Below are 26,077 nucleotides of genomic sequence, written 5' to 3' on the forward strand. Positions count from 1 at the left end.
AGCAACAGCGTAGTGGAGCTCAGTGGGAGGACAACCCGGTGACTGCCACCCACTGGGGCTGTGACCCCCACGACAAGGCAGGCCAGTCTGGTGATGTGGTAAGAGATATAGCAGCCATGTCCTCAGCGAGAAGCAAGAAGGATCAGAATCTAAAAAAGATGCTGACCAAGCTCCCGATGACCGGCAGCGGAGAAGGGAGGCTCTCCCCAACGACACAAATCAGCCAAGATGTAGACACCTCTGAAGCCCTAGTTACCCATGCCTTTTTAGAGTCGCTATTCGGTGCATTACAAAGCGACTTGCAGATGCTGAAAAGGGAAATAGCGGAGGAGATGAAGGAGATAACCAATGGAGGCCACACGTTCCCAAACAGCATCAACGTCCCACCTTTTGATAAGGTGGGATGTTGATGCTGTTGGGGACCGTATGGCCTCCATCGAGGATCAGAAGCAAGCCCGGGAGAGGAGGTGGAGCATCTACAGCAAAAGATAGTCCGGCTCAAGGCTCAACAGATCGATCTCCAGGCACACACAGAAGACCTGGAGAATCGGTCTCGGCGAAACAACATCCGTGTGAAGGGAGTTCCACCTAAAGAAGAAGGGCCAGACATCACACAATACCTGCAGGGTCTCTTCAGGAGCATACTGGGCGCCCCCACAGGATATTTTGGCTTACATTCCAGACTTTCAACTAAAAGAGTGTATGCTACGTGCTGCCTGGGACAAGCAACCACTAAGATATCAGGACCACTCCATAGCTTTGTACCAGGACCTGGCTCTAATACCCTTTCAAAAGTGTAAGGAGTTCCGAGTGGCAACCCTGCATCTTCGAAATCAAGGAATACCGTATTCTTTGGGTCACCCTTTCTGGCTGATTTTCATATGGCAAGGCAAACTCCTCCAGCTCAGATCCATGCAGGACACTTGCCAGGTGCTAGGCATCGAGAATCCAATCCAGGAGGAGACAGAGGGCCCACAGACCAAAACTCCTCGAGAAAGATGACATAAGGTCTACGGGAGGAGTAGCACAGAGCGAGCAACGAGACCGGACCCCAAGGCACAAGAATGACTGGCAGTGCTGGAGACATTGTCGAAGGAGACATTCCCCCATGATGACACCGTGAATGACTGAGGGACAGACAAGTGACATTTGCAAGGCTGGGTGGGCAGCGAAGAAGTCTGCGGGGAGCGTAGAGACACGGGGAGTGTACAGACACAGGGAACTGGACACACACGTTCCCAACTATTCTGACTTCCGAGGACGTGCACGCACGAATGGCGGGCCCTGGACAATTTGAGGTGAATGGGTTTCTAAGTTGGGGTTAGAGAGGGGAGGGTGGAGAACTGGTGTGCAGGTTAGTGGCATTGAAGAGAGGATCAAACGGCAATGGAAGCCGGGCAGACGTTGGGAGCTCAGGGGGGAAGAGGGATCACAGGGACCCAAATACAGGCCAAAGCTGGTGCACTCACTATGACACGCTATTTCCCATTTCTATTTATAGAGCGCACTACTGCCGAGGCTTCTTGGCGCTAAAGGAAAATGAACAGACCAAAATGCTATCAAGGGCTTATAACATCCTAGCAACAACCCCCAAGCAGGGTCGACCATTTGGGGGGTTTATCAATCTGGGTCAATATTAAGACAGGAGGATGCATAAAAACTGTGCATACAGATAACGATCATTTTCTAGGCAAATTATTTAATAGGGGAATTTCCTTTTGGATAATTAATTTTTATAACAATGATTTTCATTCTGTTCCAAATATGCATTTTATAAATGTGATTACATTTATTGCATCTATTGGAAAATCCAAAGACTCTTTCAAGTTAGTAGGAATCTGTCTAGGGGCGATTTTAATGCTAAGCTATCTTACTCATGGTCAAGCGAATATTCACACAGCAGCAGACAAACATGCAATAGGGGTAGAGAGCTAATGGACCATTTGAATACCCTTAACTTAATTAATGTTATGGAAATTGATGCAACTACAAAAGATAATGCCCCCCCCCCCTCAAACGACATTCAGAGGGAGGGGCTGCTCATCTGCAATTGATAATGTTTTTTTATCTCCCCCGCTTTAGAAGCAAGCTTACTTAAAGCCGAAATTATGGCCACAATCTTTAGGGACCATAACCCAATACAAGTAACGTTATGGATGTCTCCAGTTCCAACGCCTCAGACAGAATGTGGTGCTGGAGATCTATCACCGTCTATAGATTACCGCAGACTGGTATGGCGAGGCATTATTAACGCAGACCTATTCAGTTCTATGGTTAGTGGAAATATGAATCTTATTAACATCTGTTTAGAGGCCCTGTTGCACACCCAGTGGCTATCAGCGCCTTTACCGAACTCATTGGAGCCAATAAATCCTTGCTGTCTAAACCCATTTGCACAGTACTGCGCGAACCTAGATGGTTCAATCAGGAGTGCTCAATTGCCAACTGGAAGCTCCGCAAGGCCCTATCTCAAAGCCCTAGGTGTAATGATTTGGTCAAGTCCTTAAGGTTGACATATAAGCAGGCTATTGCTAATAGGAAGGAACAGTTATTAGGTGAGCCCTGGGATGCGCTCATTAATGCTGCCAGCTTAAATAATGGGAATATATTTTGGACTACCATTAAAGAGTTAAGATCAATGGGACAACCAGTAACTCCCATCAGCTGCAACATTATGAGCGCTACCTGGGAAAGTCACTTCTCCACTATTTACCAAGAGCCTGCTTTTTAATCCGACCCTTTTATTAACAGGGTGCCATCTGGAGTCTCATTATCAATAAACGAGGTTGAAGAGGCTATAAGTCAGAGTGAGGGCAATAAAACTCCAGGCCCTTATGGGTTGCCCATCAATCTTATTAAATATAAACTAGATTTTTGGGCCCCACTGTAGTTAAATATTTTTAATAATCTAACCAATGCCCAATTGCCTAAGACATGGTGTACCAGCACGATCGTTCCCATTTTTAAAAAGGGCGATTGCACACAACCATGTTGCTATAGACCGATCACCCTCATAGATAACACCCTTAAAATTTTAGGCAGAGTTTAAAAAAAAAATGTTAACCTGGAGAGAGGACAATCCGATTTTAGAACAATGCCAACTAGGTTTCAGGGGTAAAGTTGGCAAGAACAAGCAATGTCTTTGATCATAGGGAAGTACACTTTTGCACAGCACTCGCCACTTTACTTAGCTTTTATGGACCTGTCCTCAGCTTTCGATTTTGTCAATAGGTCCCGTCTATGGCCCATCCTTTTAGAAAATGGACTGGATGAGGCCCTTGTTCATTTTTTTGCCTATCTCCATAGGGACCATAGGATTGGTGGTGGGGGAGAAGATTCCAATGACATCAGTGTAGATAGAGGGGTCAGACAGGGGTGTGTTCTGGCCCCTCTCCTATTTATCATATATATATATATTTATATATATATATATATATATATATATATATATATATATATATATATATATATATATATATATATATATATATAAACAATTTACAGAAATCACTGATCCCACTAACTAATGATGTTCCCAGAATTCAAGGCAAACCTCTCCCAGTGCTTTTATACACAGATGATGCGGTTTCAATTGGTCGCACACCAAATGCACTACGCACTTTAGTTCGAGGTTTCACAGATTTTATGTCTGGCCTAGATTTAGGCACACATTTTAAGAAATCTTTTATACTGCCTTGTGGGCCAAGGAAATGTCCTTTAAATGTTATCTCTGTGGGCGACCAAAAAGTAACTTGCACTGCTACTTTCCCTTATCTGGGAATGGTCTTCGCTGTGAACGGTACCTAGTGTGAACACTTGGCATATTGTAAAAGTAAGTTCTCGAGGGATTTTAACTCAATCCTCAGTCTCCTCCGCCCTAAGAGATCGAGAACAATTCCAGCCTTTTTAAAGATTTTTAAGATCCAGTGTGTACCAATAGCTACCTATGGGGCAGAGGTATGGAGTGTTGTCAAATGCTCTTGCGTCCAATCAAAGGAAAATAGATTTTGTAGAAAACTCTTGGGCGCTCCAATCTCCACCCCTTTGTACATATGTCAAGGCGAACTGAAATTAGGATACATTGAAGACATCATAAGGGCCCGCCCCGAACTATTTGGGCTATCCATAATGAAGAATCCCGAGGCATCTCTCACAAGGGACATAATAGATGGTAGTCTTCGCTGTGAGAAAGGGATGGATATTCCATGGCTTCCTGGGGTAGTCAAGAGTCTGGAAAGCGTTAACCTTGGTAGGCTATTTGCCAATTCGAACACAGCTGTAACAATGGACAAAAAAGTTTTAAAGACAGCATTGTACGCACTTTATAGCGCAGAAAGACTAGAAAGGGAATTGAATAAACAAACTGTTGCAAAATGTATTCATTAACTACCAGAAAACTCCTACATTCCAAGTATGTCTCTGGTTATATAGCTAACCCTATAGAATACTCCTCGGTCATTTCCCTCAAACTGGCTTTGCCTGTGAAACTCGAGGATAAATATACAACGTAAGCATACGAAAAAAGGCCATCGGAACTGGATTATTTTTTTCAAAATCAGCCCTATGTCTAAAGGAAAGGGCTGACAAGAGCACATGACTACAAATATGTAAAATGCGGCAAAAAGGGAGCGTAAAGAATTACAATGTGGGTGACTCAAAAACAAAAAATACAGTTTCTCTTTTGTAGGTCGGCAGGTGCTGTTGATTACAAAAGAACAGGGGTAAAGATATTTTACAGTGGCTTAAAAGTTCTAGTAAAGGCTTACAAAATCAAAAGGTCTTTTTTATGAGCCACAAGTCATTCACATTCATTAAAGTTTGTATTTTTACCTAGAACGAACATTGCCATCTAGTGGAAAAGTGAAGCGAGTCAGCTTACTGTATAAAGTACTTGCTCTTTTTTAGGTGTACAGCAAGCATCTGTACTGCATTCCCATTAAGAGAAACGACAGACATTCGCCTCACGTACCCAGTATCCCTGTGTTTCCCAGACGTATACAAACATTACCAGTCACTGCTATGATGCCTAAAGTTTTATCATGAAACTAACGCATATCCCCTGTACCGCCAATTTCTATTCAATCATTAATGCTTTACATACTCGAGGAATTCTAATATTTTATTTATATAGCACTTAGTTACTATCCTGACGAGGCGTTGACGCACTTTTGTAATTTTCTAATACACGACCATTAAAATACGAGCATCTCTCTACCAAAAGTTACACGACATTCAACAGCCCTACTGCCAACCACGTGCTAGTGCCACATTTCTAGGGCTTCCCGGGGCTTTTCTAAGCATTGGACCAGGTTAAGCATTTTCAGGACATACATGAAGTAGGAAGTGTGTTGGCCGTCCCTCCCACCGACCTCCTGTCGTCCGATGGACCAATTAAGCAGGAGGTGGCATAAAGATAAGGATAGTCCCCCAGAAGGACTTTCTCCATTCAAAGAAGCGCGGGTTCAGCATGACTGGTTTCCCGGACCCTTATAGCGCATCTTAGGTGCGATAGATCTGCGAATGTTCGCAGAGGGAAACCGAGTGACACCGTGTTCGGAGGAACAGACACTCGCGTGGATCCCTCTGTGTGAGCTTCCCTGTCTTTAAAGAGAAGATAGGACATTGTTAACTCCAAGATCTGCAGCATTCTGGGTCACTGGTTTGCGCTGCAATGAAGGACGTAGTCAACCGACCACTTTAGACGGGGCAGGGGGTTTCCTTACAGCCAATGCCTTTTTGTCACATGAAATGAGGAAAAGAAAGAAAGACAGAGGGGAGAAACTATGGAAACTAGTGGTTCTTTCTTATTTTTGAAAGGATGCTGGCTAAACACAAAACAAGAACCAGCCACTGAAGTGTCTACATTCTGAAACGGCCCACTTCTCACTTGGTATACAGCTACAGCAGGGAAAGCATCGTTAACAAGCTCTTGGCATTTCTGCGGGGAGGGGGGGGGGAGACATGCTAGACAAAGTACAGCCGGCCGTGGGCAGCAACAGCAGGGGTGACTAATTAGGGGGAGGAAAAATGCCTGAGCAAATGGCAAGCTTGTGCACGGGACCATGCACTTTAACACACTGATGGCCGTGAAGCAGGGGGCGGGGCAGCGGAACCTTTTGAAGAGGCCTGGCGGCCGTGAAATGAGAAATGCTGCTGCCAGGGGGAAGGCTGGTGTATGAGAGCAGGTCACGTGATTGTGATTCACGTGAACTGTTCAAAATCCTCTGGAGGAGAGCCCTTGGCCTGAAATTTTTGGTTTCACTGCATTAGGGCTATTTTCCTATTCCTGCGGAATAGGAAAGGGGCGAGCCCTAAAAACAACACCTGATTTTAACTGTCCCGTTAAGATAGCACTGTGCACGTAATATGATTCTCCTCGCATGCATTTTCAGAGAACCAATGTCTGAGAAACTCATTTACTTATAGCGCTGGTAATGCAAAAGTATACTTAATAGCCTCTAGTCTATTCGCTATCGGGAAGCATTTTTAAATATAACACTATAATACTGTTACTTCAAATATCCGGTGAGCTGTACATTAATTTTTAAAATGGGATTTACACTTTATGCATCCCGCCTCATAATTCAATATGGGTAAAGCAAACACAAATAACCAATCTATTTAAAATTCCTCTCTTGCGGCGTAACACGACCCAGTTAATCCTATATACAGGTTTAGCTAAACAGTGCCTACCATTCCCGATCTGGTTATTTTACTTGACACATGCCAGTATATCCGTAGACTACTACGCACCCATTCCAAACTGCAACCATGTTGCCCTATATTACTCACACATAGACAGCAGACAGACTTTTCACTTACCTAAAATTCAATATTCTGAATCGTACAGGCGTTCCAGTGGTAATGTGATAAAACACCCCGGTTAGAGAACAGGAACAGGATTCATTTCACCGCTTGTGAGTTTAAATGAACGCCGACCAATCATACACATATTAGGGGGCCGATTATGATGGCGGACGGACCTGAGTCCGTCCGCCACCATAGAGTAGGAGGGACAGTCCACAGGGGCTGGGGCGGTCCCTCCGTGCAGATTAGGATGTGACCGCCACCCTGGCGGTCACATCCTCAATCTTTAACATTGCGGCGGGTGCAGCTTCAAGCTGCACCCGCCGCAATGTTAAAAATGCATGCACGGCATTTGCGTGCACAAAGCAGCAGGCACCCCGCGGTGCCTGCCGCTTTGTCCACGCAAATGCAGGGGGGTACCATAGGTACCCCCCATGTGCACCCCGCACCCCCCCTTCACAAAGGGGGCCCGCAACGGGCCCCCGAAGTCAATGTCTGTATGCTTTTCCACGGCGGAAAAGCCGCCGTGGAAAAGCATATGATTTCAGCTATCCTAATATGGCCGGCAGTGTCTGATAGACACCGCCAGCCATGTTAGAGCTTTTCCGTCGCGGCCGGAAGGCGACCGTGGCGGAAAAGCTGCGGACGGATTTTGAGACCCACCGCCATCCTAATTTGGCGGTGGGTCTTTTGTGCCTCCACAGCGGTTTTCCCGCATCCTCCGGGCCGGCGGTGGCTTCCGCCGGCCCGGAGGATGAGGGAAAACCGTGATCCTAATCGAGACCTATATTCGCCGTCTGCTCGATCACATGACGACCTGACGGATGCCTGTCGCGCCCATCCACGTAGTTTACTATTCAAGCCATAAGCCAACCATGAGACATTCGCCATGATTGGTTTACCTTGCGTTACATGATGTCACTTACGGAGTCGGCAGTAACTTGTAAGAAAACAACAGCGTGTCCCACACGGTATCGCTGTTTTTTTCCTTCAATGCTGTTGCTGCGTAACTTTACTGTACCACAATACGTACAAAATGGGTTAATGCACTTGTATGAATGTGAACAAAGGATACAAGTCAACTACCTGATCACCTCACTAATCATGAAAAACGGAGGATGATTCACACATCATCCTGTGATATGCTTAGCATGAGTGCCTATTTTTTGCACCATGGTTAACACGATTCGTGCTTTTTAAATCCAAAACTGCTGCCTTAGTGCCATTCTCAATAATATGCGTTGGACTAAGACTCTCCATCCTGTTCAAATATCCCAAAAGAGGCCATACTAAGTGGGTATTGTCATGGCCCAAGGGCAATATCGGCACGTGATAGAGAGGCTCTATACATGCACAAAAAACATCCTAAGAACATCATTATTTACAAGTTTACCATGCCAATAAGAGTATTGCTATATTCCAGCACTAATCATTGAGTTTTCTAAAACATAACATGTACTTATTATTTGCAGGTTGTCACTAAAGATCATTATTAAAAAGATCCGCTCCAACAAAACGAACATCTGTTGTGAGGCAATATTTATTACTATGGCATCACTATGATAGGCATGCCCACCTATGTGCATACATTCTTTCTTCATTTTTTGTTTGTTTTTGTTTTAGAACTCAATACAACGTGTGTTATAAAAAACTATATACAATATTATATTATTACACATAGAAAACTGAATATACATGATTGGGTTATGACCCCATCAGTTTATAAGCGCAGGAAGAGGTACTTCTAATTCAGTTATGTATTGTCAGATGGACCTCATGCCTGAGGACCACACGAGAAGACTCCAGGTAGTGCATAAGTTGGTCATTCCATTCAATTACAGCAGATAATGTTGTTCGTGATCAGTATTGAGGCCCATGGATACTGCTCTCAATTTGCAGATTCAACAGGCCTCGTTCTGTCGTAAGCGAAGTTCCCTGTCCTCGCCTCTTCCATCAATTGTCACACATTCAATTGCATGGAACTTAAAATTAGACCTGGGAAGGGTTGAACTGCAGTCATGCGAACAGATTGCATAGGATTGATCATTTTTTAAGACAGCCCTCCAATGTTAATACGGATGCATAGTTGTCTCACAGTACTTCCTACATATATTTTTGAACAGTCACATAGGATCAGATAGATAACATATGTCGACTGATTCATCCGTATAGTACTATTCACAATATGCACTTTACCTAGGTTTACTGTATTTTGCTACATTATGGATTGGAGATTGCTATCTATATAGTTTTCTAGTGGTTTTTATCCTGTACATATGTTACTTTTATGGATACGTTGCTATCCGAATAAAGTCTTTTGGATTGGTTACTTTCAGTCCTCTCACTCTTGAATGGGATTAGAAGTGTTTCTTTAAGTTAGCTGCTGCTTATGGCTTTCCCTGACAGTGCTCTGTGGATAACTCATGTTCCTGCAGCTAGCAGATCATTAATTTCCAAGTTCAGGAGCACTCTGAGAGGCACAGTGACAAGAGCTGGCTCACAACGTTTTGTGTATTAAGTTTATGTGCAGGTCAGTAGTGTAACAAAACTTGAGCCCTCCCCCAACTCCCCCCTGCAAAAAACATGGACGCCCTCCTTCCCCCAGGCTATCAGGATCTCTCACGCCAGAATTAATTAAATGAAGGGTGTCAAGTATTCATATTGTAACCTCGAACTGCATATTGTTTTGTATTATCATGCTTCACACTCTAATCATGGCAAAGTGCAATATTGTTTTAAACCTTCTTTGTCTAATCAATGTAGCAATGTAACTTGCTTTTTATGCGCAGACTTTCATTCACTGCTCTGAGTAAAAGCAGCTTGTTCTGCTAATACTTCCCTAACTTTCCAGAAGTGTCGGAGGCAGACAGGCTCGCTGAGTCATTCTTGGTTACTGAGTGAGTCGGTTACATTTTTGCAACATTTCTTCCGTGAGTCTGTTTATTCATAAATGCATTGTGACAAGAGGCTCAAAGAAGATGTTTATGTATTTGTAAGGTGCATAGCTTCCCTTAGGCTTCCCAGCGCTAAGAGAAACATAACTATGGTGACTAAGTCAAGTTGCCTGAGATCGGGAGTTTTTAGGGAAAGTGCAATGTTTTGAGCCTTTTCCTGAATGCAAATTTGTTGGTTATCATGCGCATTTTCCTGGGTAGTGTGTTCCACATTTTAGGAACCAAGTGCTTGAAGGACCTTCCTCCCCATTTTTCTATGTTTCTTCTGCCCTGTTGCATAAGAAGATCCTCTGATGAGCTTAGGGTCCTACTCGGTGTATAGTGTGTAACCAATTTTTTGGATTAAGGCCGGTCCTCTGTCATTCATGGCTCTGTGGGCGATACACAGTGCCTTGAACTTGATCCTCGCCTGGACTGGAAGCCAGTGAAGTGTCCTCAGGACTGCCCTGGCCGACTGCTGTTTAAGGGATTTGTAGCAGGGTTCTTGCTGTAGCATTCTGCACTACCTGCAACCGGGTAATGACGTATTTTGGTGCGCCCAGATACAGCGAGTTCCCGTAGTCCAGCTGTGACACGATTAATGCTTGGATCACAATTCTACAAGATTGTTCAGTTTGCATGGGTAGAATTTTACGAAGCATATGGAGTAAGCCAAAACATTTGCCTGAAAGTTTCTTTGCTTGGGTCTCCATGCTTAACATTTTTGTCTAGCTAGATTCCCAGGTTTTTGATGGCAGTCTTGGGGGTTGGTGGTTCTTTCAACTGGTAGGGTGTTAAAATATCGATTACAAAAATATAGCTGACATAAATATAGTTGTAAAAATATCGTTTACAAAAATATCGACACCCTATACTTAAACAGGTAAGTACATAAATATCTACTCAAAAATATCGTTGTAATTAATATAGATGTAAAAAATATCGACTTTTTAAATTAATTAAAATTACATTAAATAATAAATAAATGTAAGTACTATTAACAAAATACATTACTTTTATTTTTTAAATATTTAAAACAAATTAACTACACTTTTTCATTATAAACTTAATAAATGTGTACATATACATATATTTAACACATTACTTTATATAACAACAATAATACATACATATAATTAAAATATACAATATATTATTAGTTAAAACATTTGATAGCGTAGGGGAAAAAAGTACTATTCCCACTCCAGAGGGTGCAACAGTAGGGAAAGCGTTGGATAGCGTAGGGGGTAAAAATTACTATTCCCACTCCAGAGGGTGCAACAGTAGGGAAAGCGTTGGATAGCGTAGGGGTAAAAATTACTATTCCCACTCCATGGGGTGCAACAGTAGGGAAAGCGTTGGATAGCGTAGGAGTAAAAATTACTATTCCCACTCCAGAGGGTGCAACAGTAGGGAAAGCGCTGGATAGCATAGGGGTAAAAATTACTATTCCCACTCCAGAGGGTGCAACAGTAGGGAAAGCGTTGGATAGCATAGGAATAAAAATTACTATTCCCACTCCAGGGGGTGCAACAGTAGGGAAAGCGTTGGATAGCGTAGGAGTAAAAATTACTATTCCCACTCCAGAGGGTGCAACAGTAGGGAAAGTGTTGGATAGCGTAGGGGTAAAAATTACTATTCCCACTCCAGAGGGTGCAACAGTAGGGAAAGCGTTGGATAGCGTAGGGGTAAAAATTACTATTCCCACTCCAGAGGGTGCAACAGTAGGGAAAGCGTTGGATAGCGTATGGGTAAAAATTACTATTCCCACTCCAGAGGGTGCAACAGTAGGGAAAGCGTTGGATAGCGTAGGGGTAAAAATTACTATTCCCACTCCAGAGGGTGCAACAGTAGGGAAAGCGTTGGATAGCGTAGGGGTAAAAATTACTATTCCCACTCCAGGGGGTGCAACAGCAGGGAAAGCGTTGGATAGCGTAGGGGTAAAAATTACTATTCTCACTCCAGAGGGTGCAACAGTAGGGAAAGCGTTGGATATTGTAGGGGTAAAAATTACTATTCCCACTCCAGGGGGTGCAACAGTAGGGAAAGCGTTGGATAGCGTAGGGGTAAAAATTACTAAATGTATTTAGTCATTTATAAAATAACAAATATTTATTTTTATTTATTTAATCATTAATTAAATAATTAATCAATTAAAATGTAATTAATTTACTACATTTTCACTAAAAAATTCCAGTACACACACCTAAAATTAATTAAAAAAATAACATAATTAATTACATAATTATTAATCAATTAACTAATTGAAATTAATTAACTATTATTTATTACACTATTTATATTCATTTAAAACATTAGTTAATCTAATATTTTATTATATTTAAATTACTTCCCACCCTACTCCCCTATAAACCCACAACCCGCTACGGAACTATTAATACTAAATTCAACATAAAATACATTATTAACTAATAAAATACTACAAAAAATACTACTTTGACTACAAATAATCAATAAAAACACTAATTACTTATAATTATTTAAAAAACGATATTTTTGTAAACTATGTTTTTGTAAACGATATTTATTACAACTATATTAATGTTATCGATATTACTTACCTGTCTGTCGATATTCTGGTCAGACTATGTTTTTGTCATCGATATTTCTTCCTGTAGATATTTTTGCAGCGATATTTAGGTAAGTCGATATTTTTGCAACGATATTCCCGTTCTGTACCCTTTCGACTGAGTAGGCCAGCTTATAAGATTCCTGGGGACTGTTTTGTTTCCCAGGAACATAAGTTCAGTTTTATCCCCATTCAATTTAAGGATCTATTTACACATCCATTCAGCTATTCGTGTCATACAAGGCCCTAGGTTGTTGTATAGGGAGTGGGGGTCGTTCGTCACTGATAATACAAGTTGTGTATCATCCGCGTACAACACTATGGATGGACCAAATTCTTGTACTATCCCTGTAAGAGGTTGCATGTAAATATTAAAAAGTGTGGTGCTTAGTGCAGTGTCCTGTGGGACTTCACACGGTAGTTGGAGGGTATCGGATAGATAGTTCCCTTCCAGCAACTCTGTCTTTCAGAAATTAAGTGAGCCACTATATTGCTGTGCCTGTAATACCTTCTTCCTTTAGCCGATCAATGTGCAATGGTCAACTGTATCAGATGTGGCACTCAGATCCAGGAGCAGGATGGCCGCTGAGCACCCCTGGTTTAACACTTTTTTAGTTCCTCAGTTACCACCAACAGAGCTGACTCTGTGCTATGTGAGGGACGGATACCCATTTGTGTGTTTGTGTGCCGGAAACCCATTTGTGTGTTGTGTGCCGTATTAATTTTTTGTTCTAAGAATTTGGTCTGTGCTTGGATCATGTCCCTTGGATATTGTCTAATAGCTGCCTTATATTGACTTTTGTTGGCAGGATCATAGTTTTTTCTCCACAACCTTTCCATTCTTTTACATGATTTTTTTGTCAGAATTAATTGCTTATTGAACCATGGGGCTTTAATCCTAACTTCAAGCTTACTTTGTCTGGTTTTCTGTGGGTGTTGGGCTGCAACTTTGTTGAGCCAGTCAGCCCAAATCTTGTTTGCCTCTTCTACGTCATCTGTCAGGCTTGGTCCTCTAATTCAATCCTTACGTTGTCAGGTAGGGATTTTGGCCATTTATTCTTAATCCCGGTTACTTTGTGACTGGTGCATCGAGCCTGTGGATGTTCCAGTGTAAACGGGATGAAATAATGATCCGACCATGGGATTGGTATAGGGGTCCCGACTTTTAGCTTAGGGACATTTGAAACAAGCATTGGCGTAAGCAATAGGTCTCACCTTTGGGACCTTATAGGTGTTTAGCGATGCACAAGTTGATGCTGTTGCACCAAGGATATTGTGCTGCATAACTAAATACTTATAAGGTTCCAAAAGCAAGACATATTGGCTATGCCAATGTTTGTTTAGTGTTGCACTGGTGTTTCCTTTGGTACAGTGCTATACACCGTATTTTAAAATAGGGTTAATACATTTAATCAAATAAACGTTGCCCGTGAAAGATCGTTTCCTACTGTTTTGGTAGTGTTGCTCTGGTGTTTCCTTTCTAATTATTAAAAAATGTTTTTGTGTCAAGGATCAGAGCGGCAGTGGAAATATACACTGAATCATGCCCTCTAATAGTGGGTGTAAAAATGGCATCAATGGTGGAGAAGTGTGGCTCACTGGTTAGAGCAGGCAGACCCTGAAGCAGAGGTCAGACCCGGGACCAGGGTTCAATTCCCGACGCGGCAGGGTGTTGAGCTCAAATGTCCACGGACTCGACAATTCTCGCTTCGGTGCCTGACCTAATCATGGGTTCACACTCTGCAACTCTGGGCATTAAGCTTGCTTAATCTCCACAACGGCCCCCCCGCGGCGGGATGCCTGGCTTTCACCTTGGGGATGCCCTGTAGCGGCTATCTCACAGGGAAAAACTAGGACGGGTTCCCAAGGCAAGCGCGGAGATACTCCTTCGGGGGTCGATTCTGGCGCTATATAAGAAATGTAATAATAATAATAATAATAATGTTGTGCATTGGCATGCTGAAGGCACCATCTATGCAAGTTTGTAATTCTGAGGAGATATGATATTATTCTATTCTGACTTGTGTTGTAGGCGAACCCTAGTACGAGTCTACACTAACTGTTTATTGCTCATTTTAAACTAATAAAGAGATTGAATTGGAGGACTCTGAGACTCTGAAAATGCATCACTGCCACGGACGAGACCTCTCTGGTTGTTTACTCGGAAGCAGGAGCAAATCTTGCAACAATACCTGAACTCCAGACAGTCATCTTCAAAAGTCTGAGTATAAAACAAGCTTCCAAAAACTATTTTCTTTACAGGTGCTTGTTGTTGTCCTAGATATTCATGTATGCATGCGTATCTGCGGTGGCTGTCCTTAAGTGGCATTTTGTTAACTATTCAAAAGTGCACTCAAAGCGAGCTCTGGCTGATGCTTGCACATCCACGGAGCCATCGTTGAATGAACAGATTTTGTTTAAGTAAAGCACATTCAAATATTCTCCCTGTAGATGTGCGTGCATCAGTGGTAGGAGCGATATTTGATGAGATTTGTTAAAGCAAGGACCATTTCAAGATGCAAGTAGTGCATGCGTGCACTTGCGGCACGTTAGAATGTGCTTGTGGCACTTGCGGCACGTTAGAATGTGCTTGTGGCGCGCCCCAGTTTGCTCCCGCAAGGCGGATGCCGCCACAAGCACGAGTATGTGTTTCCAAAAAGAGCAGAGCAGCGGCTAAAGGTCCCCCTATGCAGCGCATGCGCACTGCGTATACAAGACCTAAAAATGGCATCCAGTATGGTACCCTTTACATGGGTGCTTGTGTTTATCGGTTGTTTCAGTTGAATGACCTCCATGTCATCAATTAATCTAACTGCTGTGATATTATCAGGTTCATCCAGATGGAAGTTAAAGTCCCCAATAATGTAATGGAGCTCTTGCTGGCCATCATGTCTGCTATTAAGCTGGGAAATTCCTCAAGGAATGGAGTGGGGGGTCCTTGGGGTCTATATAGCAGTGTGCCTGAAAACGAGTTATTAGCCGATGTTTTAGGCTGAATTGTACAGTTTCACTGTTGGTGGTGGCAACGGACGATATCATGCATTCATAGTCGTTTTTCTAAATGATTGCTACCCCGCCTCCCGTTTTTATAATCCTATCTTGTCTTTGTATAGGGAAATCTGGGGTTAGTCCTTGGATTATGTCAGGGGCGGACCAGTCTTTCAACCACGTTTCAGTAACGAAGAGAATGTCAAGTTCTTCATTCTCTATTAGCATTATGATTTCTGTGGTGTGTGCTGGCAAGGATCTACTGTTAATAAGTCCCATTTCCCATTGCTCATTCCTTGTGGGCCTATCTAGTTGTAGTGGCCCTTCAATCTTGCCTGAGTTAAACTCAGTCCGGCCAAGAGGGCATGACATCTTCTTGTTGGCGCTAGAGTCATCTCACAATGGGCTCTACCCGAGTATCTCAATGAGAGCAATAATGCTCTATCATATGTGATGAGCTTACAGTTTTCTGGGACGAATCCGGCATGGTTCCTTGCCCTTGACTGTGTCCAGACACAAGCGGGCTAGCCTTAGGCGCGCCAGCAGCGTGCCGCTACGCGTCCGTGCTGCGGGCACCATAAGTAGACTTTTGCTTAGCTACTAGAGTGCTGACCTGTCCCTCGTTCCCCACGAGGGCGACTCCTCAACTATGCTCACTGGTCCTGCCCCGCCAAGCTCCTGTTCTACTGTTCGACGTAAGTCATGCTTCCCCACAGTAACTAAGCCTTCAATTTATTTTCAGTTTTAAAAAAACATTTGTTTCAAAAAGCTTTCAATTTAAAATGCGATTGTCTTAGAAGCGTTCAGAGTAATTTTAAAAGTGATACATTCAATCAATCAAAATACTCTGGCTTGAAAAGACTGTGCAAACAAGCAAGTTCTCAGTTAGTACTCTCTGGTACCATGTGTCTGACATGTGTCAGTTTCTCAGATTCTTCCTGTTTATCTTGTTAAGCCATGGCAGGTTCTTGAGCTGTGCAGGGTGTGAGCATCTTGAAGGGCAGCCCCAGCTCTACCCCTCCCACTCCCCCAATGGACGTGCTATGGCTTAGCAAGAGAAACAGAAAGATTCTAATCTGAGCCTCTTGTCACCATACATTAGGAATAAACAGACTCGCAGAATAAATGTTGCAAAAATGTAACAGGCTCACTCAGTAACCAAGAATAACTCAGCGAGCCTGTCTGCTCTGACACTTCTGGAAAGTTAGGGAAGGATTAGCAAAATGAGCAGCTAAAACTCCCATGGGACCACCGAGAGCAAAGGATATACAGCGACCCCGGCTCAACACGACCCCTTTTTGAAGAACATGGAAATACACATGTAGCTGGGGCAGTTGCCAGGGAGGATCTAGATCAGTGATAATCAAAGTACGGCCCGGGGGACGCATAAGGCCCTCCAGGTCTTTACAGATAGCTGACTACTTTAATAAAAAGGTACAGGATATATATGCTGCCTTCTCCAACACAGCCAGGGCCGGTTCCAGCGACCAAACCCTGCTGGATGAGGGACTCTCAGCCACAGATAAGCTGTGTGCTTTTCTGACTCCTGATATTGTTGAACTGAAAAAGGTGGCTGGAAGTATTAAATCAGGCTCTCCCAGAGATCTGGCACCCGCCAAAATTCTGAGAAGTAATATGGAGACACTAGCGCCGTATGTCAGACATCTCCTGACACTGTCATTTGACTCTGGCACGGTTCCAACGACATGGAAACAGGCTGTGGTACTTCCACTTAAGAAGAAGCCACAGATTAACATCGCTCAAATGAGCAATTTACGGCCTATTTCACTTCTCCCTTACATCGCCAAAATAGCGGAAAAATTGGCGAACCAACAACTTACGGCTCACATTGAAACCCAACAACTTTATCACCCCACCAAGGCTGGCTTCCGTGCTCTCCACTCCACGGCGTCGGCTCTCCTCTATTCCACGGAGATGCTTAGGAAGCATGCGGATGAGGGTCAAACTGCGGCACTGATTCTTTTAGATCTCAGTGCCGCGTTTGACACTGTGGCCCATCACACACTGCTACAGCGCCTGAGAGAGGGAGGAGTTGCTGGCAAAGCGTGGCACTGGCTGAAGTCCTTTCTCCTTGGCCGCAGCTTTTGTGTGGAGCAGGGGCCCCATAGGTCCAGAGCTATCGCCCTGAGCCAAGGAGTTCCCCAAGGCTCAAGCCTAAGTCCCACTTTATTCAACCTCTATGTTGCCCCAGTGGCATCTATTGCGGAGAAACATGGGGTTGTTGTGGTGACTTACGCGGATGATACTCAGCTGGTTGTAGCTCTTTCTCAGCCAGCTGAGCAGGCAGCCAGTCAGTTTACATCCTGCCTGCAAGACCTGGCTAATTGGATGTCAAACAATTGTCTCAGATTAAATGGGGACAAGACGGAGGTGCTTATTGTAGGCAAGTCTCCGTCTGTTTGGACATCCGCATGGTGGCCCCAGACCCTGGGCCCCTTACCTCAACCTAAAGAACAGGTCAAGAATCTGGGTATTTGGATGGACTCAAAACTATCTTTTGAGTATCACACTAGACGTGTAGCTGGTACTTGCTTTGGCATTCTCCGTTGTCTGAGAAAGACACTCGACCTGCTCCCAGTGTCAGCTAGAAGGGCCCTGGTCCATGCCCTGGTGACTTCCAGGCTGGACTACGGGAATGCCTTATATCTGGGAGCTAACGTGAGATGTCTTCAACGCTTGCAAGGTATCCAAAATGCTGCTGCACGCCTAGTGTTATCACTGCCAAAAAGATCTTCCACCAAAAAGGCATTGGGGACGCTCCACTGGCTCCCAATTAAAGAGCGTGTCCAGTTTAAAATCCTGTGTATAGGCCATCGGATCGCTCACGGTAAGTGCCCGAGTTTCCTGAGGAATCTGCTCACATTGTATAAACCAACTAGGCCCCTCCGGTCGGAGGGCACTGGGCTAATGTGTATCCCGAAGACTTGCAGGGCCAGGATGGGCGGCAGATCCTTCCGCCTTCTGGCAGCACAGAGTTGGAACACTCTTCCTCTCAGACTCCGGATGGAGCCGTCTGAAAAAGTTTTCCGCAAGGAACTCAAGACACATCTGTTCTCCAAATATTGAAGTGCTCTTTTCTGGCTGTGTTAGGGATCTTTTAGGCCACTATTAGCGCGGGGACACACTGACTAGTGTAACCAGGCGCTTTATAAGCTCAGTTAATAATAATAATAATAATACATGCGGACCCATGGGAAGCAGCAGCACTGGGCTGCCGTAACATGAAAAAGAAACGTACATATACAGCAAACACTTATTTAAAGGTTAATTGCAGTTAGGAAAAGGAAGTAACTAGGCCTTTAACTTTAGGAACACCTTCCCTACCCCGACTTTAAACCCCGCTGGCATCAGTGCGGCCCTAGGTCACACCATAGACCAAACTTTGCGAAAATGTTTGGGAGTACCTGTGACATAGATCAACAAAAGGCGGGTGTAGTTAGACAGGAGGATGAAACAGAAGCATGCATCTCTAAAAGGCTCAAACAGGAACAAATGAAAACAAGCATTGGCATAGCCAATAGGTCTTGCCTTTGGGACCTTATACGTGTTTAGCCACGCAACAGTTGATGCTATTGCACCAAGGATATTGTGCTGCATAACTAGACACGTATAAGGTCCCAAAGGCGTGACCTACTGGCTATGCCAATGCTTGTTGTTTATGTTTAGCTATACAATAATTAGGTGTTCAATCTTTCTATCTCATGACCTCACCTGGGGTTTAATATGGATGCTGTGGTCCCTGCTGTGGTTTGGCCTCACCTGGGGTTTAATATGGGTGCTGTGGTCCCTGCTGTGGGTCTGGCACCCTCGCTGGCCCTGCTGAGCTTTCCAAGGCCTTTGTATAACACCAGGACTGAACTAAAGAGGGCCTAAGGATGAACAACTGCGCATGCGCGCAGGACAGCCACACCCTAAAGCTTGTTAAAAAGGGCCATGGATGAATAACTGCGCATGCGCGGAGGAAAGACACTGCCGCCCGCCACCGAGCGGAAAGCCATGAATTTACAACTGCGCATGCGCGGAGGACGGACAGTTGTCCAGAAAATTCAACTCAAGAAGTCGTTGGAAGAAAGATTTATGTTGTACACCAACACAGGCTCCGACAGCACGGAGCTCAGTAAAGGGCGAGTCCTGTGGCTCGTCAGCTGACAGCTCAGAGCCAGTACTGGTGGGACGGTGTCCTTGCAGGGACACAAAGAAGCACAACAATTCCAGTGACAATGAATAAGACACACGGAGCATGGGGCGCCACAGCACGCGCTGAGATGCATTTCAGCGCAGAGCTCCTCGGTTCGGCTCCTCTGTAGTGGGGGGAAGTGTCTCTCCTCTGCGCAGGCGCAGTGAGGCTGAGCGTTCTCGGTCAAGGGCAGTTCACAGGCTGCTCTCCGTGCGAGGTCCCACACTTTGTGATTGCTCTGCCGTAGGAAAGTAGTGTCTTCACTCCGCACATGCGCAGCTGTGACGCGCGGTCCTGCGCGTGCGCAGTCGTGAGACGTAGTGTTCTGTTCGCGCGCGCGATGGTGGCTCGTGCAGCATCGTGAGCGCGCGCATCACTCCTGGGGGGAATAACACACCGGACCGCACTCCTCACAGGCGGCCGGACTCAGCCGGCCCCCGGTGCCCCCCCCTCACCCCCATGCCCTGCAGCCTTCACTGATCGGTGCTCAAGCAGAGGTGAGGTGTGTGTGAGGTTTAAAAAATATTTTAATTGGATTTTATGTTTTTAAAAAAAATATTTTGTTGTTATTTATGAAGAAAAAAAGTGAGGCAAGGGAACAGAAAATTGGGTACATTTTTGTTGTCTATTATTAATAAATATCAGCATTTACTACCCCATTCATTTTGGTAAATTGTTCAGTGAAGAATTGCCAGTTTTACCTACATGAGCTGTCTCTGTTAGACCCTCTTCCATGCTTCCTGGGCATCACTCCCCTCTCTGGCCTCCTCCCATGCCTGCTGCATTGGCCGCTGGCCTCTTCCTGCACTCAGAGCAGAGGTGCCATGTTGCATCTTTGGTCCTGCAGTGCACCCTTGCTCCGTTGAGGTTGTCCACCTACTTGGCTCTTGCACCTGATCCCATTCCTTTTGCCCCTCTGGTAATCCTGTTGGTCTGGTACTATTCCCTTTGGTCAGCTCTCATTCGTGGAACACAGCCCAGTCTCCTTTAAGCACAGTTCTCCTCCCTTGCCCTAGTTATTTAGTTTGGTCCTGTGTTCGTGGCCTGGCTCAGCACCCAGACTCCCATTTATCCCTACCTGCTTGTCTGGCTGTTGCATAGCTGCCAAGGTTTCAGATTGCCATGTGTGACATTTTAAAAATGTGAGTGACATTTCAACGACTATGAGTGACACTTTCTCGCGAGCAAAAATCATGCAATGAAGATGAGTGAAACTTCTAATATCAGAAATTACAGCCATTTGAGCAACAAGAAACTCTAAGAACTTCTTGAAACTGTTGCAGAGCACCAGAAATGGAAGGACACTAACCTTATTGCTCCCTCCTGTAACCGGACTATGCTGTAAACTAATGCATAACCATGAAGCCCTCATAAGTTGAACGCTAGCGCGGGCTTTAGGTCACCAATTCAAAGTCTTTCAAAAGCTATCTACACTTAAACATCCAATATTCAACATCTGACACCAGCTCCGTGCCTATCACTGCAAACCCAAGCCCACCAGAAAACAGTTCCCAAAGAAACCTTTCCCTGTCACTGTTGTAACTGGCATCACCTGTTCTTCCAAGGCTTTTTCACTCATGACCTCATTTACCCTGAAAGTAGGCAATGAGAGCAACAGAACAAGAGTATGAGAGAATAAAGGAGAGGTATGAGAGAAGAGGGCATTATAACACAGAAGGGAAAAAGCCTAAATTAGTTTAAAAAGGGGGTGGGGGCAGAAATTGAGGGATAAAGAAAGAGGCTACCAGAATACACAGAAGAAGTGTGTATGTGAAAAGAAAAAGGAGGAAAAACAACATAGGTAAACGTCACAGGTGAGTCATGTGCTCTACCCTAGCTAATAAATCCCTCACTTATCAACCATAACTGATTTTGATCACTGTGCCGAAGTACCCTATTGAGAGTAGGACTAAGAGAAAGGATGGGCATGATGGAAACTCTTTAAGAAGGCCGGCGAGAATGGAAAGTGATGTTGCTTAGACATCTTACTGTAGTCTTTAATACATCACTTGCTTCCGGTTTCGAAGTCTGTAGAACGTGCTGTTTTTTAGAGTGAGATTTGTGTACCATCTTGACAGCCTTGCTCATAATTGCTAATATAGATTTTGCTACCTAAACCTTACACCTGCATCAGTCAGTCAGTGCTACCTCATTAAGCACAGGGTGTATTTCGTTTACACATTTAGTTGCCACACTTACTTTTATCTCTTGCTGTGTAGTACCTGTAATTTTGCAAGCATGATGCATGTGCTATACATACTGACACCGGCGTGGACTTGAAATCACTTACTTAGAAGAGTTCAGAGACTGATAGTGACGACCCGACTGGTCACTCACTGCACTGCTGCCCAGCCACGATATGCACTCTGCCTGTGTCTTCTGCTTCATCCAGCCTGCTCAGTGCTGGCCACATGCGAGTCGTCTTTGGCTGCTCCGCTGTCCCCCCCACCCTCCCGGGGCAGCCACCCGGTCTCGCTGGCCAGCTGAGCTCAGCTGACTGACTGACTTTCAGTGTCTGCACCAACTGTCTGGGGTAGACGGGCTTACTTTTCAGGTGTTTTGCTGTCTGTTCTATTAAAAGCACAATTAGTTAAGTCTCAAGTCTTTCTAAAGTCGCTCCAAAGCACGCCATTGTAAAAGCATCTTCGAACCGCAATTTTCAAAGCTGACAATGAAAGATTCAATATCGTAAATTGCGCTCAAACATGGCCTCTATATTAGCACAAGGCACCAATGGACCCTTAGATAAAATAGCTAAAGATACGTCGTATCTTTGAAACTCACTGCAGTAATCTGTGCGGCACAACTAGCGGCTACATCACCAAAATGAACGATCATCAAACGTCAGAGATGGGCGGACAGTTTGAAATACTTACTGTAGCCATAGTCGCATTCATCGCGCCTCAGCTACAACCGCGCCTCAGCTACAAGGTGAGGTGCTGCAGTGGTTTGCGCAGCCCGACCATCAGAGACTCGAGTCTTGTATTGCACATGACTGACTCTGATGAGTCACCCGCCGTTCTGCCTACTTCCTCCAGAGCAAGCAGCAAGTGTCCCAGGTCTCTCGGAGCACCAGAGAGCCTGTGGCCAGGCGCCGTTGGTGGCACGCTCTGGCAGGTGGCAAAATGCATTTCAGTGCGGTGATGCGGATTACCGCACTGAAATGCGTGAGCGTCACGGCTGATGCATGATACTTGGCAGGACTGAGTATGTTAACTGTTTAGGAACACGACGGAAGCAGGCGCACCTCTCTCGGAGCAGCAGAGAGAGCCCGGGCACCGTGACAGCCGCCGCTGGTGGCTCGCCTGGCAGCAGGTGGCAAAATGCGTGACAATGCTTTTCAGTGCGGTGATGGGGATCACCGCACTGAAATGGGTGAGCGTCACACTTGTTGCGTGACGCTTGGCAGGACTGGCTCTTCTCGTAAGTTGAGCATTTGCTTGTTTGGCTTACTTTTGGTTTTCATGGATGCTTTTACTGAGGCCACCTCTCTGCGCGGGCGCATTGATTGGCAGAGTATAACATACAATTGGTAACCCAGGTTAGAAAGGGCGCTCTGCAAATAAGGGTAAAGTAAAGTTCCCAAATATACGTCTCGGTGCTCAAAGGAAGGGTGTGGTCACCAACACCCCACACAACCTAACCAGTAGGTCTACAAAACAAATTGGTTTTCCTGAGCACTCACAGTCTATGTAGTTCAATACCACAAAATATAATAGTATTTCCAATATATCCAAAGCAGTCCCAGGTGGGTAATCCAGGCTGAATAAATCCAATGACATCTGTACATGGAATGTGGAGGAGTTGCATTTGAAGAGAAGTAAAAAATAAAGACTCATGATCTGAAGGACTTTGATATATCATTTTGGATTACCCACCTGGGATTGCTTTGGATATATTGGAAATACTATTATATTTTGTGGTATTGAACTACATAGACTGTGAGTGCTCAGGAAAACCAATTTGATTGGCAGAGTAGCTTGCCTTCTCTTTTTGCACCCTAAGTTAGTGCACTTTACTTCAATTACTACTTAGGGTTTCTTGGTGCTCAAATGGGTGTCATTTCGGATATTTATATGTTTAATTGCTTGATTTTTGCTTGCGAGAAAGTGTCACTCATAGTCGTTGAAATGTCACTCATAATGACACTGAAATCATTAAAATGTCACACATAGAAATCTGAAGCCTTGGCAGCTGTGTGTCAGGTTCACTCACCATCCCTTCCCTGCACGCATTGCGCGTCAGTCCTCAGATTTACCAATGCTTGTTTAATGCAGGAATGAGCTATTTTCGTCGTTACCTACTGAGGGCAGTGTGCGCCACGTGAGCTTGACAGTACTGGTAGTCACGTGTGTATGTATTTGGGGTGGGGTAATGTTTCTAGACAGGGCCGTAGCCTCCCCCTTTCACGTGCCATTGGCCCCCCCAGACCCCGCCCCTGCACAGAAGCAGGAGGGATACGTGGAGGAGAGGCTCAGAGCGTTCACTCACAAGGGGGATGCTGTTTGAAATGGGGGTAAGAATGCTGCATGCATGGAAACCGACTCTGGGCTCCCCGTCAATAAGAGGATCACTTTCCGACTGCTTACCCACGCACACAAATCACTCTACGACATCGGACCAGATTGCCTCAACTCTCGACTGTCCTTCTACACCCCCTCCCGCCATCTCCGCTCTTCCAGCCAAGCCTTCGCCACTGTACCTCGCATCAACAAGACCACCATGGGAGGCAGATCCTTCTCATACCTGGCTGCCAAAACATGGAACTCACTCCCCGCTCACCTTCGCCTCACCCAGAATCACCTAGCGTTCAGAAAGCAGCTTAAAACGTGGATATTTGACAAATAATCCACCTCCCCTTCCTAAGCGCCTTGAAACCCTCTGGGTATGTAGTGCGCTATATAAATGTTCTGACTTGACTTGACTTGACTTGAGGACTTGTAGTCCGTCCTCAGTACCTTCTAAACGGCAGGCACTTACTTAAAATAAAAACACATCACATTCTCCTTGCATATTTAGTAATTCCTCATTGGTTACTCGTTACTGTTACACCATTATTTTTTATGCAGCTTGCTTAGAGAGGCGCAGCATGGCGGGGGAGTTATATACCTTGTTGTTTAATGGATATTTATGTCCGTGTTGCTCGGAGGAGCCTTCAACCTCGCTGGCAGCTTTCCAGCGGCTGCACATGGCCCCATCTTATTTCAGCTCCTTCTTACCTCTGTTGTCTGCCAGCTGAGGAACCAGGATCTATCTATCTATCTATCTATCTATCTACCTATCTATCTATCTATCTATCTATCTATCTATCTATCTATCTATCTATCTATCTATCTATCTATCTATCTATCTATCTATCTATCGCCCTATCTATCGCCCTATCTATCGCCCTATCTATCGCCCTATCTATCTATCTATCTATCTATCTATCTATCTATCTATCTATCTATCTATCTATCTATCTATCGCCCTCACTCTATCTATCTATCTATCGCCCCCACTCTATCTATCTATCTATCGCCCTCACTCTATCTATCTATCTATCGCCCCCACTCTATCTATCTATCTATCGCCCTCACTCTATCTATCTATCTATCGCCCCCACTCTATCTATCTATCTATCGCCCTCACTCTATCTATCTATCTATCGCCCTCACTCTATCTATCTATCTATCGCCCTCACTCTATCTATCTATCTATCTATCTATCTATCTATCTATCTATCTATCTATCTATCTATCTATCTATCTATCTATCTATCTATCTATCTATCTATCTATCTATCTATCGGGCGCATCTGGGCAGGTCCAGGGGAGCAGTGTCTCTCTTCGGGGCCTGTGCATAGCGCCTCGAGGCTCAGGGCAGAGTCAGAGGCGCTGCATGGGGTGGAATGAACTCTGGGCTCCTCTGTCCTTAATGAGAATCCTTCACCGAGAGGCCTCTCCAGAGGAGAGGCAGAGGAGGAGAGGCCTATCCAGGGGTGCGGAGGCGGTGAGGCCTGTGCAGGGATGCAGAGGAGGAGAGGCCTGTCCAGGGGTGCAGAGGAGGTGAGGCCTGTCCAGGGGTGCAGAGAAGGAGAGGCCTGTCCAGTGGTGCAGAGGAGGTGAGGCCTGTCCAGGGGTGCAGAGGAGGCGAGGCATGTCCAGTGGTGCAGAGGAGGTGAGGCCTGTCCGGGGTTGCAGAGGAGGCGAGGCCTGTCCAGTGGTGCAGAGGTGAGGCCTGTCCAGTGGTGCAGAGGAGGTGAGGCCTGTCCAGGGGTGCAGTGGAGGTGAGGCCTTTCCAGGAGTGCGGAGGAGGTGAGGCCTGTCCTGGGGTGGATGGGTGCATAGGAGGTGAGGCCTGTCCAGAGGTGCAGAGGCGGTGAGGCCTGTCCAGGGGTGGAGGGGTGCAGAGGAGGTAAGGCCTGTCCTTTTCGGGGTAGGGTTGCAAAGGAGGTGAAAATCACCTGTTCTACAAGCTACGAAATGCTGAAAGTTATCAATCTCAGCTTCATCTAGGAAAGACCTGAGTCTAGTCCTGATTCTATCAAGAATGGATTTCTGCCTCTCTTTATACGAAGAA

Source organism: Lissotriton vulgaris, chromosome 1_1 (assembly GCF_964263255.1).
Source record: "Lissotriton vulgaris chromosome 1_1, aLisVul1.2, whole genome shotgun sequence".
NCBI lineage: Eukaryota > Metazoa > Chordata > Amphibia > Caudata > Salamandridae > Lissotriton > Lissotriton vulgaris.